The following is a 14955-nucleotide window of genomic DNA, read 5'->3' on the forward strand; positions in this document are numbered from 1 at the left end:
CACAGTAACGTTTTGAACTGAATTGTCTTGTATATTGTTTTGACTACGCGAGGTTCATCTTTCAACATTGTGCCTCCGGCTGGTTTGTTATAGATTAATTAGGTCTCCAAGCACCAAATGGCTGCACTATGGCTTTGCCCGCCGTGACGCCATCACGACGATTTGAAGAAACAAAGAGGCTCTTTCGGATTAACCTCAATTAACCTGACTCTAAATGTAATCATTTTACTTACGAGAGCACGCGATTATGTCGTTAATTGTCGATGCCGATGGACTGTATTACCAAATACACATATGAAAGTTACTGAAGGACAAAGCATGTTCAATGCATGACAATACAAAACATTATGCTGACAATATAAAACACATATGCATCATTTTCAACAGTTACTTTGTAAAAATCTCAACATAAAGTGCATTAAAAGAAGTTATATATACACATCGAAACACGCCAAAAATTGATGTATGTGAATAACCTCACAATTCGAGTGCTCACCCATTTGTAAGAAAAGGTAAGCTTAGATATCAACAGCTATTGAACAATGCAGAAAATATGACATCCTCGTGTACAAAAGTGGTTTACCTTTTTTGACTGTTTTAATGCATTGCATTATTTCTAAGGTTAAATACGTCAATACTAAACACTTCAATTTATGTGTAACCGATGCCATAGCTAATGGGTTTCAATGTATATTCGAAAAATTGTGTTTTTTTTTTACTATTAATAATATAAACATGTTTTTAGGCCATCCGATATTTCCGTTCAATAGTTTGCATATTTATAATTAGTATGCTGTCCTTATTATATTGCAGTCATGCTGTTGTGTTGTTTCACACATTTTCGAAATTCATGTTAAGCACTATAACATTTATAGCAAAAAGTCGACTTTAACAATTTAAAAACAAGCGCACGATGTTTTCTTATCCTACCACACAATTGTAAATTAATTTAAACCCTACAAGGCCCTAAGGTTGCAATGATGCTTTAGAATAAAAAAAATATACCTATCAAAAACAAATAACGTATTCATGGCGTAGTTGTGACATGCACTTATTTTCACTCAAGTACCGACACGAAAATTTGCCATAAAACAATAAATGAGACTTTGCGACGGCAGCAGAGATCGAACCGAGGTCCTCTCTGTCCTCTGGATCTGCAGGGGAGTTCGAGTCCTCTACAAAACGGTAACAAATGGTTTATTATGCTTTTATAAAACAAACCAATGCAATTTATTCAATATTGGAAGAATTAAAGAACATTCGAGCAAAATATGTTTACCGCCAAATCCTTATGTTTATTCTTAAACACACTTTTGAAGTTCTTCATTTTGCCGACATGCTTCACAATATAACTCAGGTTAATAAAAAAGTTCCACAGAGGTCTAGTGCAACACACTTATTTTTTGTGTATGTATATATCAGCAAATAAACAGGTCAAAATATGGTGAACGACTTACTATTCTTAAAGTTTTACTTTTAAATTAGAATAAGCTGCCAGTAGAAAACAAGTTCCAAACAGTGAACGTATCAATTTTAAAGTTTTCCATGTTTATGAAAGTTTAGCCCATTCCACTATCCAAATCAAACATCAGCGTGACTGGGAAATTTCATCGACGACTTCATTTATGAAATGGCGTTAAGTGCGCATAGAGTTTGTCTTATCTTTTGATAAAATGCAGTTAGGTGTCTTATAAGAACAGTTTTATCATATAAATGGAAAACTCAGTTTAAGATCACAATATATTTCACCTCGTGAACACCAAAAGTGAGTAGCTACGCCACTCGGTGAAATATATTACGATCTTACCAAAACAAAAAACTAACCTCTATTTCTGATCGTCGTCGTATTTCTCCTCGTGATTCTCAACGATGAGTATGATTTTCTGCTAAGTGTATTATAATTCGTAAGTTCTTATAACTTAGAATAAAATTAAATGTTCTTAATTTGCAGTTAAAATATGATTGAAAATGGCAGTTAAAGGCTTCCGTAATACACGTAATTACTAAATCATGTCAAATACTAAATTAACTAATCACATATTATCTCAAGTTGTGCATGTCGATGCATGTAATAAATTTAAATTGGCTATGAAAATATAAACATGTCTGTTTAAGTGTTAAGTAAACACCTTATAAATGTTTGGCAGGTACTTTTAAGTTCATCGGTGACTTCATTCACTCAATTTGTCAGTTATTAATAACAAGTTATCCGATTAACTACATCGTTTTTTGATCCACTTAAGACCAATACTGAATCCCAGCCCTGAAAAAAATGTTTTGTTTAAACTGATGAAATCGAGGTTTAGGTAATACTGTTAATACAGTTAATAAAGTTTAAAACAAAAGTGTATATCACGGCGTGATATCGTATGCATACCTGAAGGCTGATCAACTTATGTATACATGTTACTGTGGTCTTTAGCGGTCTGGTTTAGCAATCTAGTGGTCCCTAATTCGAATCCTGCCGCAGACGGGAATTATTTTAAAAATATTTGTATTCTATTTTTTATTAATTTAATACTTATCTATTTTATTTCCTACATTCTTAATTTAAAATAATAACACGTAAAATCAATATCAATTTTAATCTCTTTGCGAAATTCTTTTCAAATAACAAAACGCAGACGGTAGGCGGAAAAAAACATCTACTTGAATAGTTACGCCGTTCTTGTTTCCTAATAAACTTGAGAACACTTTGCTTTCAACCGCCACATCGCCTACTCTTGTTTGCAACATCATGCCGTTACCGACTACCCCCTGCCAACCCTTCCAACCAAATATATTTCGGTTCTAAGGGTGGGGCGCAAGTTCAATAGGTTACGCACCCTCAACGGCGAAACCTGGATCCGCTACCGGTTGTTCACCCTAAATGTCGCGATCAATATGTCGGTATCAAACTTTTCAAGATAGGTGATTTTATGGAATGAATGTCTATATGGAATCAAAATGCCAGTTTATTCATATAAAAGAAGCAACGAAAATGTTTTTCTTTTAACTCGACTATTTCCGGCCTCGTCGCTTGTTCTTATTTATAAACCACAACTTTGTCATTTGTTAATATTATGTTCATGTTTAAGAATAATGAAAAAATACATTTGGCACCTCTTGAACGAATCTTATCTACCAAATACCCGATAGTGAAATGTGTCGAAACGTGTACTCGCCTTATTTTGATATGAAGCATGTTCATCTCACCTACAACAGTATCATACACATGTGAATGGTGACAACTTTTGCTGCAATGTTGCTAATTCATATAAATTCATGAACAATATAGGGTTAATTTACCTTTTTGAGGGCCTTTCAGATGGTAACGACCAAAATAAGGTGTATAATCGCCATTATTGCATAAATTTACACACCATGAGCAACTTTTGTGTTAAAAAAGCTGTTAAATTTCACGAAAATGCAAAAACAGTTAGTTCAAATTAACCTCAATAACAGGTACTTGTGTGACGTCATGAGTGATGTTATTAAAAAGGTTTTACATTAAGCTCTATTAGGGCCGCAATATAACTCGACAGTTGCATTTTTGTTTCGATGCCCCATTTTTTCAGTGTTCAGTCGATTGGAAAGTGATTTTTTAGTACATTACTGGATAACTTGGATTATTTACACACAATACCTATCGGCAAGTCGAATAATTACCGATATATTCCTACTTTTACATTTTATATGTTTTGGCATCTTATTTAAACCGGAAAAAATGTTAAAATGTTCTGGATAAAATGTACAGCATCTTCAGCATCAGAGAAAAATATTTGAACACTTTTTGTTCATTGCATACATAGTAATGGAATCATGTTCATATAAGTGGTTTGTTCTGAATAAAATCGACAGAAAAAAATAAAGTTGGGTTGAGTTATACGTTTTAGACTTAATTTAGTGCTTTTAAAGCAAAAATATAGTCAAAACAACTGCAGAAAGTACTATCTAGTAAACACACCTCAGCTTGCCAGGACAATAGAGCTCTGAAGAAAATATGGAAGTTATACGTGGTTTATTTCATTTCTTTAATATATGTATGGATGAGAAACAATATGTTAAATCCAAATAAATCATCTTTCTGTTCTGTTCTATAAAAGGGAAATTGTGTTTACATGAAAGACCGCAATGTATTTGATCGCTTGTTTTTCTCCTCTTTCTTCTTCACGATGAGTATAATTTCCTGCTTTGTTTATTAAAAGTTGTATGTTGTGAGTTATAATAACTAAGAATATAATAAAAAAAATCATATATTCAATTATAAGCAATTATTAAAAATGGCAGTGGAAGGCTTTCGTAATACATTTACTAAATCATGCCAAATGTTACGATCGTGTGTTCGCATTTTCAAAGGGCCATCGCTGTATATATATTCAAAAAACAAGCATGCGTTATCATATACTGTTCTACTTAAGGATTATTTAAATTCAAGTTACGCATGTCCATGACTGTAAACAATGGAAAATTAGCTAAGTAAATTTAAGCAAATGTAAATTTTGAAGTTTTTAGTGATAAAACACACCTGATAAATATTTGAAAGGCGCCATTAAATTAAGGTTAGTCATTTAGGTTTTAGGAATTTCGACTGTGAAGTCCATCCCTGTTCTCTGGTTTGATGTAAAATTAGATGCATCAATACTCAGCGACAGGACTTTAAACTATTACATCTATGTTGCTTGATTCATGTAAAAAACACAACCTCTTTAGGATTTTAAAATATTAATGTGTCGTAGACATGTTAACTATCCCAGCCATACTTTTTCGTTCGTGTAGAGGTCTCCGGAAGTGGGGCTGCGCAAATGTTATTGATATGAATTTGCCACAGTTTAAAAACTCGTTCAACCTGAAAAACGATCAACCAATATAATTTTAAACAAAGTATTACCAGTTTGCACGTGGTACTGGATAAAACAGCATATTCAATCGGGTTGTGTTTGTCGCCACATATTGGATTCAGCATTGACCTGACAATTATTGCACTTAACCTTTGTACAGATTATGTTGTGTTGTACCCTGCTTAAATCCATCTTAAACTGGATTACACTATACTAAAACAGTATTCTAGTACACAGTATAAACATGGAACAGTCTTTAACATAATGTTACTGTTCATATGTATTCTTACGCCAATAAATGTTATGACTGATGATGATATAAAATCTCTCCATGATGCATTTTGTCATTTTTCTGTACATTTACATGTACCTGTTTTGGACAGACTCAGTGGTAGCAGGACACCTTGTACCCTTTGAAACTAAGGAGATCATTTTTTTTATTTCACCTATGGTATGACTAACAATCAATCAGGTCTGGAGTTCCCTGTGAATTGTTCAATGGTTCTCAATGACCATAGCCGTACCAGGTGTCATTTCTGCACCCTTAACTCTTGGAAAAATGTTACCTCACCTAATGTAAGACTGAATCAATCAAGTGAAGTGTTTTTTGTGACGATTTCAGCAGTCGCTCTCAGCATCTAGCGTCCCCTTCTCAACCCAAACCCCCTAGAAAATATCGAGGGCTGAGCGCGAAACTGTTCCATCTGCATTTTTGTAAATTGTTCAGGAGAAGCTCAAAACTGTTTATTTTTCTTATTTATGCTTTTCTTGTAACTATATTCAGAAATTAAGTTCACAATGGTGTCAGAAATATAGGTTGACTCAAACTTTAACCAATGCCTTTTTAAAATATGTATTTATTACAATATGTTACTTAGAACAGTTTCGCGGTCAAAATTGACTAAAACTAAAATCTTGTTTCACTGCGAAACTGTTCTATATGACATTTTATTTTTAAAAGTATGGTTTATATTGCATTTTTACTATTTAAATGATGGTTCATAACTTTATACACAAAATAGTTATGAACATTTGTCACTTTTAGGAAAAAAGCAGCAAATATATACTTTTTGAAATACAAATTACTGCGAAACTGTCCTATTTGCCGTTTTCGAATCGCCCTTCATATATCAGTTACCGAATGTTTATACCAGATTAAATGACTAATATTTAACAACTATGAACTAAAACCATTTTTTTTTAAATTGAAAACTGAAGTTAATATTTGAAACATAAGATGAATAGCATTAATTAAGCATGATTTGCAGAAAAAAAATATGCATTTCAAGAAACATTTTTCCTCAGTTGAATGAACAAATAATATTATATTATTGATATGTTACCAAGCAAGAAACACGTTTGATCATGAAGAAATGATTGCATTGTATCATTATCTATGATGTAAGTTTTTAAAGTAAACTCTGAACTATAAACCTACTTTTTATTGCGAAAAAACCCCATCTTTATGGCTATTTTTTACGACTGAGCTAAACATCTGTACAATTGTACAAAACAGAATAAACCAAAAGTGTGACAACAATCAGTTAAATATGTGTGACAACATCAGTTATAAACACTACAAATATATGTGTACACGTTATATCTGCGATAATGACCAAATTACTGCAATGCCACATCAGTCAGAATCTAGTTAATCGTGTGAAATTTTGTATGGATATCCTGTACTCGATAAGTATTCACATATAGTCTTCAGTCGATCATGAACAATCATATTGTTTTTGGTGGCCAGTAATAACTACCCTGTGTATAATCCAAATACATTAAAATATCTCTACTAAACAATTTTAATAATAGTTAATGAAGTAAAAACAGTTATTTATTAGTGTTTGACAAGGATATCTCTTTACTAGCCAACGCGCATGCAAAACGTCTAGATAAGAAACTGTATATATATATGACCAATAAATGAACTACGGTTATTAAAAGTTGGCGATTATTTTCATTAGAACTGTCTGTCAATCCATTTAATGGAGACATGAGCGTTAACACTTAGGCATACCAAGCATGATTGTGGTCTCATATCTTTGTGCACTTGAAATGAATTTGCCTGGCAGAATCAAGACCTTTACCTCCCAATTCAACATATTTTATCATTTTTATAATTTATTATGAAATGTGGGATCATTTTTATGACTCGGAGAGCTTAAGCTAAAGTCTGATTAAAAATTCAGAGTTATCAAGTTTGTTTGTTATTAGTTATTTTAAATGCAAATTTGGCATTGCTATATTTATTTAAACTGAGGTTCATCCGGTATTACGTGAATCATTCTGAAAGTCTATTGACAAAGTATTTGATAGTGAACAGTCTGTTTCTGATATTAGCTGATTTCATATTTAAATTGTTGAAATTATACAACTAATTCATTTTATTTGTTATAATTTATTAAAATTAAAAGGGTAATGGAACTGTTTAGTACCATATTGTCAATTTTCGCACTCTCTAAGTAGTCAGTCAGACCACCTCGACACTTTTCTTTCCAAAAAACATCTGATGTACATGCATTTTAAAATTTAACTTATGCTAGAAGATTGCTTAGTCATTTTTATTTACCCTTGATATGAATCTCAATGATTTATACAATAATACACTTCATCACACTGTTTGGGATTCACTTAAACCTTACAAACAATAACAAATAGACAGGTTAAATAAACAACTAGAATTAGTGGTTTGACGGATAAGTAGTGTGTGTGTTGTATTGTAGGAGAATGATTGGGGGGGGGGGGGCAATTCCGGTCGGCACCCCCAAAGTCATTTTTAATTAATTGTCCGAGTTAGCTTTTAATGTCAATATGCAGCACAATGTACTAGTTCACACTTAAAATAGTTGAAAATAACGCCAAGTCCTTCATATCCTACTCATAAACATTGTTGTTATTTATCGGCATGCAACTTATTGCACGGTAAAAGCTTTGCTTTGGAAACTGTTCTGATTAATGATTAGATAAAATCAAAGAAACGCCTTGTGGTCCAATATTTACTTATACCAATGCATTTTTTTCTCTCAGTCGATCTGTCTAAGAATGTGATTTCATGAAGTTTTTAAAAATAATATGTTGCTTGATTGCCATGCCATGCATTTTGAAACGGAAATGCAAAACAATTGTATAAGTCACATAAGCTACCATTTGAAAATATCTTGTGTATAAAACATTTTTCGAAAATTTTAGATTACATTATATCATTTAGGCTTGATCTGTATGGATATTATTATTAAATGTATAAAGAAAAAGGATTAAGTAGTCCGATTCATACGCCGGTTCTTTATTTCGAAATACAGCACAAGTTTTTGTTTTTTAAACTCAAAGTTTAGACCACATTGTTGCAGAGTTATAGCCTTTTTCACATTTAATTTGGTTTATACTAATTTATTTTAGCTCGATTGAGACGAAAGCTGATAGCTTATAAGATCACTCTCGAGTCCGTTTCCTGGGCAGAAACCAGTACTGTGTCCTTTTTGAGAGGCCATGAGAAAGTACCCCTAGTGGGGATCGAACCCACAACCTCTTGGGTGAGAGGCGGACACCTATACCACTAGACCACTCTCACCTCTTTACATTTAATTTCTTTTAATAGGTTGTCACTATCATTTTTCAGTCGATACATACAAATACTAGTACCCGGCATACAGCTACTAGAATTACATAGCATTTTATACTTTCATTGGATTTCTGACACTTGCTTATTATTCACCTAGATGTCTAGATATGACACAAATTAGTTAAGGCTCATTGATAAGATTGCCACTATAACCTTTAGATCCGTTGGCGCAAAGTAGGCACTCCTCTTGTACTTCATATTTTTCTCAAACAGACATTCTCAAAGAATCCAAACTAAAACTACTTTAAGTTCTGATGCCTGGTGATTCTATATTATTATCATTTTTTTGCAATACAGTTTGAAAGGGTTTTGTGAAGTAAGAGTATGTGTTAACATTTTACTGAAAATACAAGTTTAGTATCACAAAAAAAGATTATCTGCCATCAAATATTGAAAAATAGCTCATCTAAGCCTAATTTCAGTTGAAATTTCAGGAACAAATTTAAAAACTCATAACTTTATGTTTAATGTACTTTGGACATATATTGTATACTGAACATGTTTGTGTACAACAAATCATATGGGGAGACCAGGCATCAACATTTAACATTCAGGTTAATGGATTTATCAGAAAGTAGCTTAATGTGGGTCGTACTCGGGTCACTCGCTATTGTTTTTTGACTTAACATTTTTCTGAGAGTAATGCATCTGAAAACTAAATTGCACAATTATTTTTTTCATGTATAAACAAATTTAATATTTGGTTTAAGTGTGTTTGGAATCAACGCCGGTATTATAGTAAAGAAAAGAATAGATACACGACGCCTTAACCTCTAGGCCATATTAAAAGGATGATACCAAGTATAAGGATATTTAAATAATACTTTTAATGATACATTGAAAACAACACATGCTAATGCACCAGTCAATTGTTACCACAGCCTCCCCCAGGTCCGGGGAATAGCGGGAATTTGACTTTTGGTCCAGCTAAACCCGGGTAAAATGCCCGCCCTGCGGGGACGAACTGCTGGTAAAATCCCTGCCAAATGCCCCCGCACCCCAGGTAAGACCCATTCCCCGCTATGTTTGGCGCGAAGACAAAACGCCCGCATTCACACGGTACTACGGGGCCACCTGGAAGATACAAACACGGCCCATTTCCCTGGCTATCCCCGGTATACCCCCGGTATACATATATATATATGATGAATATAAACTATTGTCAAATGGATATATATGAACGAAATAATAAATATAAGCAAATATACAAGGTGATCGATGTGTTAAATACCTTAGCGAAACGAAACAGAAGGTATTTAAATGAACACAGAAAAAATCGTGTTAACAATAGAGAAAAACACACACTATATAACAATTGTGCCATATCCAGTCGATATGCAATATACAGTACATAATTGAGGTAGTAATCATACGTTGCTTGAACGCTTTCGAAATAATTTAACACTTGTGTATCGGAAGACAGCAAAATATGCTTAGGGGCTTTTATAAGTGTACATGTACCTAGACATCAGACATACTTCTACTAAGAGAAGTAAGCTTTTATGCATTTCACAATAAAATAATACGACACGTTAAGGAATGCGTATTCATCCGAACTATCAAGTAATGGCGGCAAAGGAGCGCCAAGAAGACGGAGACAGAAACCAATGGCATCAAGACTAACAAGTTCGGTTACAAAGTCACTTGAACAAATTGACAATACATGCACTAAGAACTCATGAAGAAGATGAACAGTGTTGTCGCATTTGGCAATAACATGCGACAATTCTTCTTGGTAAATACAATTACATTTTATACAGTACATGTTTCTTAAGACAGTTGATTTGCACCATAGTTTAGCAATAGCTAGCGTCGTGTTTCGAAATGATCGTTGTTTACTTACGACGTAAATGACACATGGTTGGATACGTGGATACAGTATACGAAATAACATAAATTCTAGATCATTTGCTATTCTAGTGTTCCACATGTCGATTTCATAAGCATAGCGCTGTCTACGCCGCTTACGGAGCCACACCTTCGGTATTTTACCAGAATTTGATTGCGAGTTTAGTTTCTTAAAACACTTCGACAAACCTTTTCACAATACGGCCGTCTGACGGAGCACTGTCAAAACATTATTGTGAATACAGGTTTGTCGAAGTGTTTGATGAAACTAATAACCTCATCGAATCTTGGAAATAAAACAAATGCGGGGCTCTTTAAGCGACATTGACTGCCTTTGTTTCATTTAAAATGGTGTAGTAAATGAAAAGTTATCTTTGATTTAAGTCTTCATTTTAAGCAATTTTTGCATATATGACGTAATTTATCACGTGGTATACACACACTGATTACAATGATTAAATTATAAATTTGTGGGAGTTGGTGATACATACCATGTTTGACTTTGATAGAAGAGACAGGTTCATGACATGCAACGTATTGTCTAGATCACATTTTTTATTTTGTTAAAGGGTATTTAAACGTCGGGTCCATTTTTCTTAGCTGTTTTTTATATCTAATAATCAGCTCTTCCAAATGCTGAAAAAGTTAATATATTTAATATATTTTTCTTAATACGACTTGGAAAAATTTTCAATACATTTTTAGGAATTGAAACTGGTCCAGTGTGTTAAACAACTTGCTTTTTTCTCTAAAAAGTCATTGAACAATTTGATTTATTGACATTTCTTACTTTTACATTTCTCAACTTTTTAGTTATTAATTTAATGTCACTTTGACTCATGTTCCCAATTTCTAATCTCTATGATGTGCAAATTCCCAATTTCGCAGGTATTGCCATAATGGGATGGCAAAAAAAAGAGAATTCACTCTGAATAAGAATAAGAATTTTGCTGTTTATAGTTTGCACAAGGCCACAACTATTAGAATTGCAGTTGCAGAGTTACAAAACTTGGGCATTTTTTTTTGCCTTATTTGAAAATATTAATTTTAAATCTTCAAACATATTCATGAATACTTTTGTCGCCATTTTAGTCCCTTTGAAATTGTAAGAAATTTTTATACTGGTAACTTCAGGTAAAAACAGAAGTAAAGTCAAGTGAAAAGATAATTTTTAAAATTGTTTGTCACAAAGTTGATATCTAGAATGAATTAAATTTCAGTTGAATGATTTAAAATGTGTGGTCTGATGCAAATCTTTAATGTGGGAGTATAGATAAAATAATAAGTCATCCATTATATTTAAAGATACACTCTTACTCCCAATTAAGATTAACCATAACTAATAAAATTGTTATAATATACTAAAAAGGATGACTAAATGTTTAAAACAATGTTTCTTATGAAGGATGCTGGGTTTAATTTGAAAGAAAGATGCAGAAAACACGGTATTTCTACCTAATGAGAAGATCACAGTAAATATTTTTGCACTCACCAATCATTTAATATTTTTAGCTATTAAATACACAGTTACAATCTTGTTATCAGTTTTTAATAGTTTTCATATATGCATCATTTAGTAAGTAGTTAAAGGTTTATCACTCAAAATTTATGTTTGTTATACATGACTTTTTTGTGTATGTCTTTTTAATTGATTTTGAATGTCACTTTAAATGATAAATAAAGGTTTATCAATATGGTAATTATAAGATTATTTTTTTAAACTATATAATATCGAAACGTTTATTAACATAAACATATCAATTCACATCACGTCATGCAGATATGACATTGCATCTTTTTATTTTTTGAATATTTCCTTATTTCAATTGATTTAATGAGCATATAGTAATTATAAATTTATATTCTAATGATATAAATATCATTATTGATAAAAAATGTGCCAAATACTGAGAAATGTGCTGCACTTAGAATAGTTTCGCAGTAAAAGTCAACTCTTATCAAAGATAAAAATACTGCGAAACTGTACCATTTGAAAACAGAAGAAGTATTTTGATAGAAATAATATATTTTAGCCATATAAGTTTAGATCCACACTTTTCATTCATATAAATCTAAGAAATGAATGACAAAAAACACTTTTATTCAAATAGAACAATTTCCATTTGAAAAAATAATTTTAAATTGACTTCGAAACTGTCCTATTTGCTTGCATTCACATGAAACAGTTTCGCGGGAAAATAAAATTGCTTTGCCAGATTGAACTAAAGGACAAATGTTGAATAAAATAAATATTTGTAGAGATATAAACTTAATATTTTTGTAGGATATGTATCACAGTATTATATATATATTTTTGCCAAAAAATGATTTTCTGAAAATATGTCAAATGGAACAGTTTCGCGATCAGCCCTCGATATGACCTCACCTGGTATAAGACTGTATTAATCAGGTCTAGGGTTTCCTGTGAATTATTCCATGCATGAGTCTCTCTCAACTATCACGGCATTGTCTGTGTAAATATAGTTTAGGTTGATGTGTATTTGAAAATAAGTTATTACTTTTTGTGAAATGGAAAAGTTATTACTGTTTGTGAAATTGAATAATAAAAGTTTAAATAATAGCAAAGATCTTTTGGCATGAGATTTACGTATGCGAATTGGACATTAAGGCCGCGTCACATTACAAGGAAACGTAAAAATGTCCAAAGTATAAAAAAGATCCCTAAATGCCCATTTTTGCTCCTAAAGGAACACCTTACCTCTAGGCTACTAAGCTTACCACTAAGCTATAATGTATTTCTTAGCAACTGAGGTTTAGGTCTTATTACATACTGCTGGTACAATAACAACAATTTATCATAATTCCACAACAACATTACCACATACTTGCAAGCTAAATATCCTCTAGAGTTCTAGAAACCAAACGATTGGATTCTTCACTCTATAACATATTTATGTGACAAGTGAAAAGGTGAATAAATGTGGCTTTGAATGATACAACCTGGTGTCTGTGGTTGTAATGGTCGTAAAAATCTAACAAGCAGTTTTTGTTTTGTTTTTTTCACATCGAGTATTTAGGGAAATTAATAAGTGGTCTGTTTCAACGAGACAGGGTGTGTGGTTGTAATTGATATGGGAGTTAGGGGAGGGGAGTCTGTAGGGGTGCTGCATAACCACTCGCCCTGACCTGTGTTTTTTAACCTATGTACATTTTTTATCCGAAATCGTCATCCGGAAAATACATCTAATTTGACTTCCCGATGAGCATGCAAATGTAAAGAAATCATCATCATCCTTGCAATTTTCAAATCGCTATTTCCCTTTCCGGGTGTATGAATGTCATTCATTATGTCATCAGCAAGTTATTAAAAGAAGAAAGTAAAGAAAACAGATTTGTCGTCGCTTAAGGTCTCGATGTACTTAATCGAATATTTTTCCGATATAATGTATGTGCCTTATTTTATGTACTTGAACTCTTGTTACTTTTATTATGATTTATGGAAAGTTGTGTGTTTTCTAAAAAAAATAAAACTAACCTGTTTGTTTTCGACAGATATAAACTCAATAAGTCCATCGGTTTTTCTTTCGCACTTTTCGCTATTTCTTCTATTTCGTCCGCTAGTAACCCCAACGTAATTGCTGTATGAGGTATACAATGTCTGTATAGTATTTCCAGTGTTCTTTCTTCCACTCCGCTAATAGCTTCGTCGTACATTTAACAGTAGAATATGAAGTGATCTACGGTTTCAGGAACTTGGCATGCATTGCAACTGCTGTCAGTTTGGTCCGGTGTCAGTTTTGACCAGTGATATTTTAGCCGGGTGTGGCGCTAAGAACTTGATTGATTTGGCTGAAAAAAAATCATTTGGAAAGCAAGAGACAACAATAGCGTCAATGGCTGACAGTCAACTTCTACTTAATCCAATAATCGCAGTTATTTCCCCTTACACGTATAAAGGTTAACTATTTTTAAAATATAATGTATAACGTAATGATATAATATGCCAGGAATGTTCTAAACATTCCTTAGATGATGAATGTCACTGTCAACATTTTTTTAAACAATGACCTCGATATCGTTTTGAATTGTCCATTCTTTTTAAATACTATGCAATTAGAAAATTATTTCCACTTCATTGTCAATATCTGAAATTTTTGTTAATACTATCATGTTTATAACTGTCGCATCCATATAATAAAATTATGTTGTTACCTTTTGTGATTATTTTTTTGTATTAAATATTCAAATTTTGCAAAAAAGTATCCAAACATCTTTATTTAAACTTAGTCCTTGAATGAACCTTAAACCGAAATAGTATCAAAGTGCTGTTTTAAAACTAATATTGCAACGTTTGATAATAGAAATCGTATTATACAATGACAATAACAACAGTTCACCGTTAGCAATCAGTATGAGTCTTATGTGTCTGATGATGCTTATATGTTAATTTGTATTAATTGATATTTATTGGAAGAAGTGTGAGGTTATGCGCACGTAAACTTGTAGACTCGTGTTCCAGTAAACTCATATTTCACTTACCATTCCAAGGCGTTAACCCAAAATTTATTGATAAAGCTATTTTGATGTATGTGTGGACTGTTGTGTTGTGTGTACGTTTGTGCCCCTCGTTCAGATTCGTTTGTACCCTCAATTTGTGCGTCTGAACAGGGTTAATATTTAAACTGGACTTGTCCCTGTAGTTTA

The sequence above is a fragment of the Mya arenaria genome, chromosome 2 (genome assembly GCF_026914265.1).
Source record: "Mya arenaria isolate MELC-2E11 chromosome 2, ASM2691426v1".
Lineage (NCBI taxonomy): Eukaryota > Metazoa > Mollusca > Bivalvia > Myida > Myidae > Mya > Mya arenaria.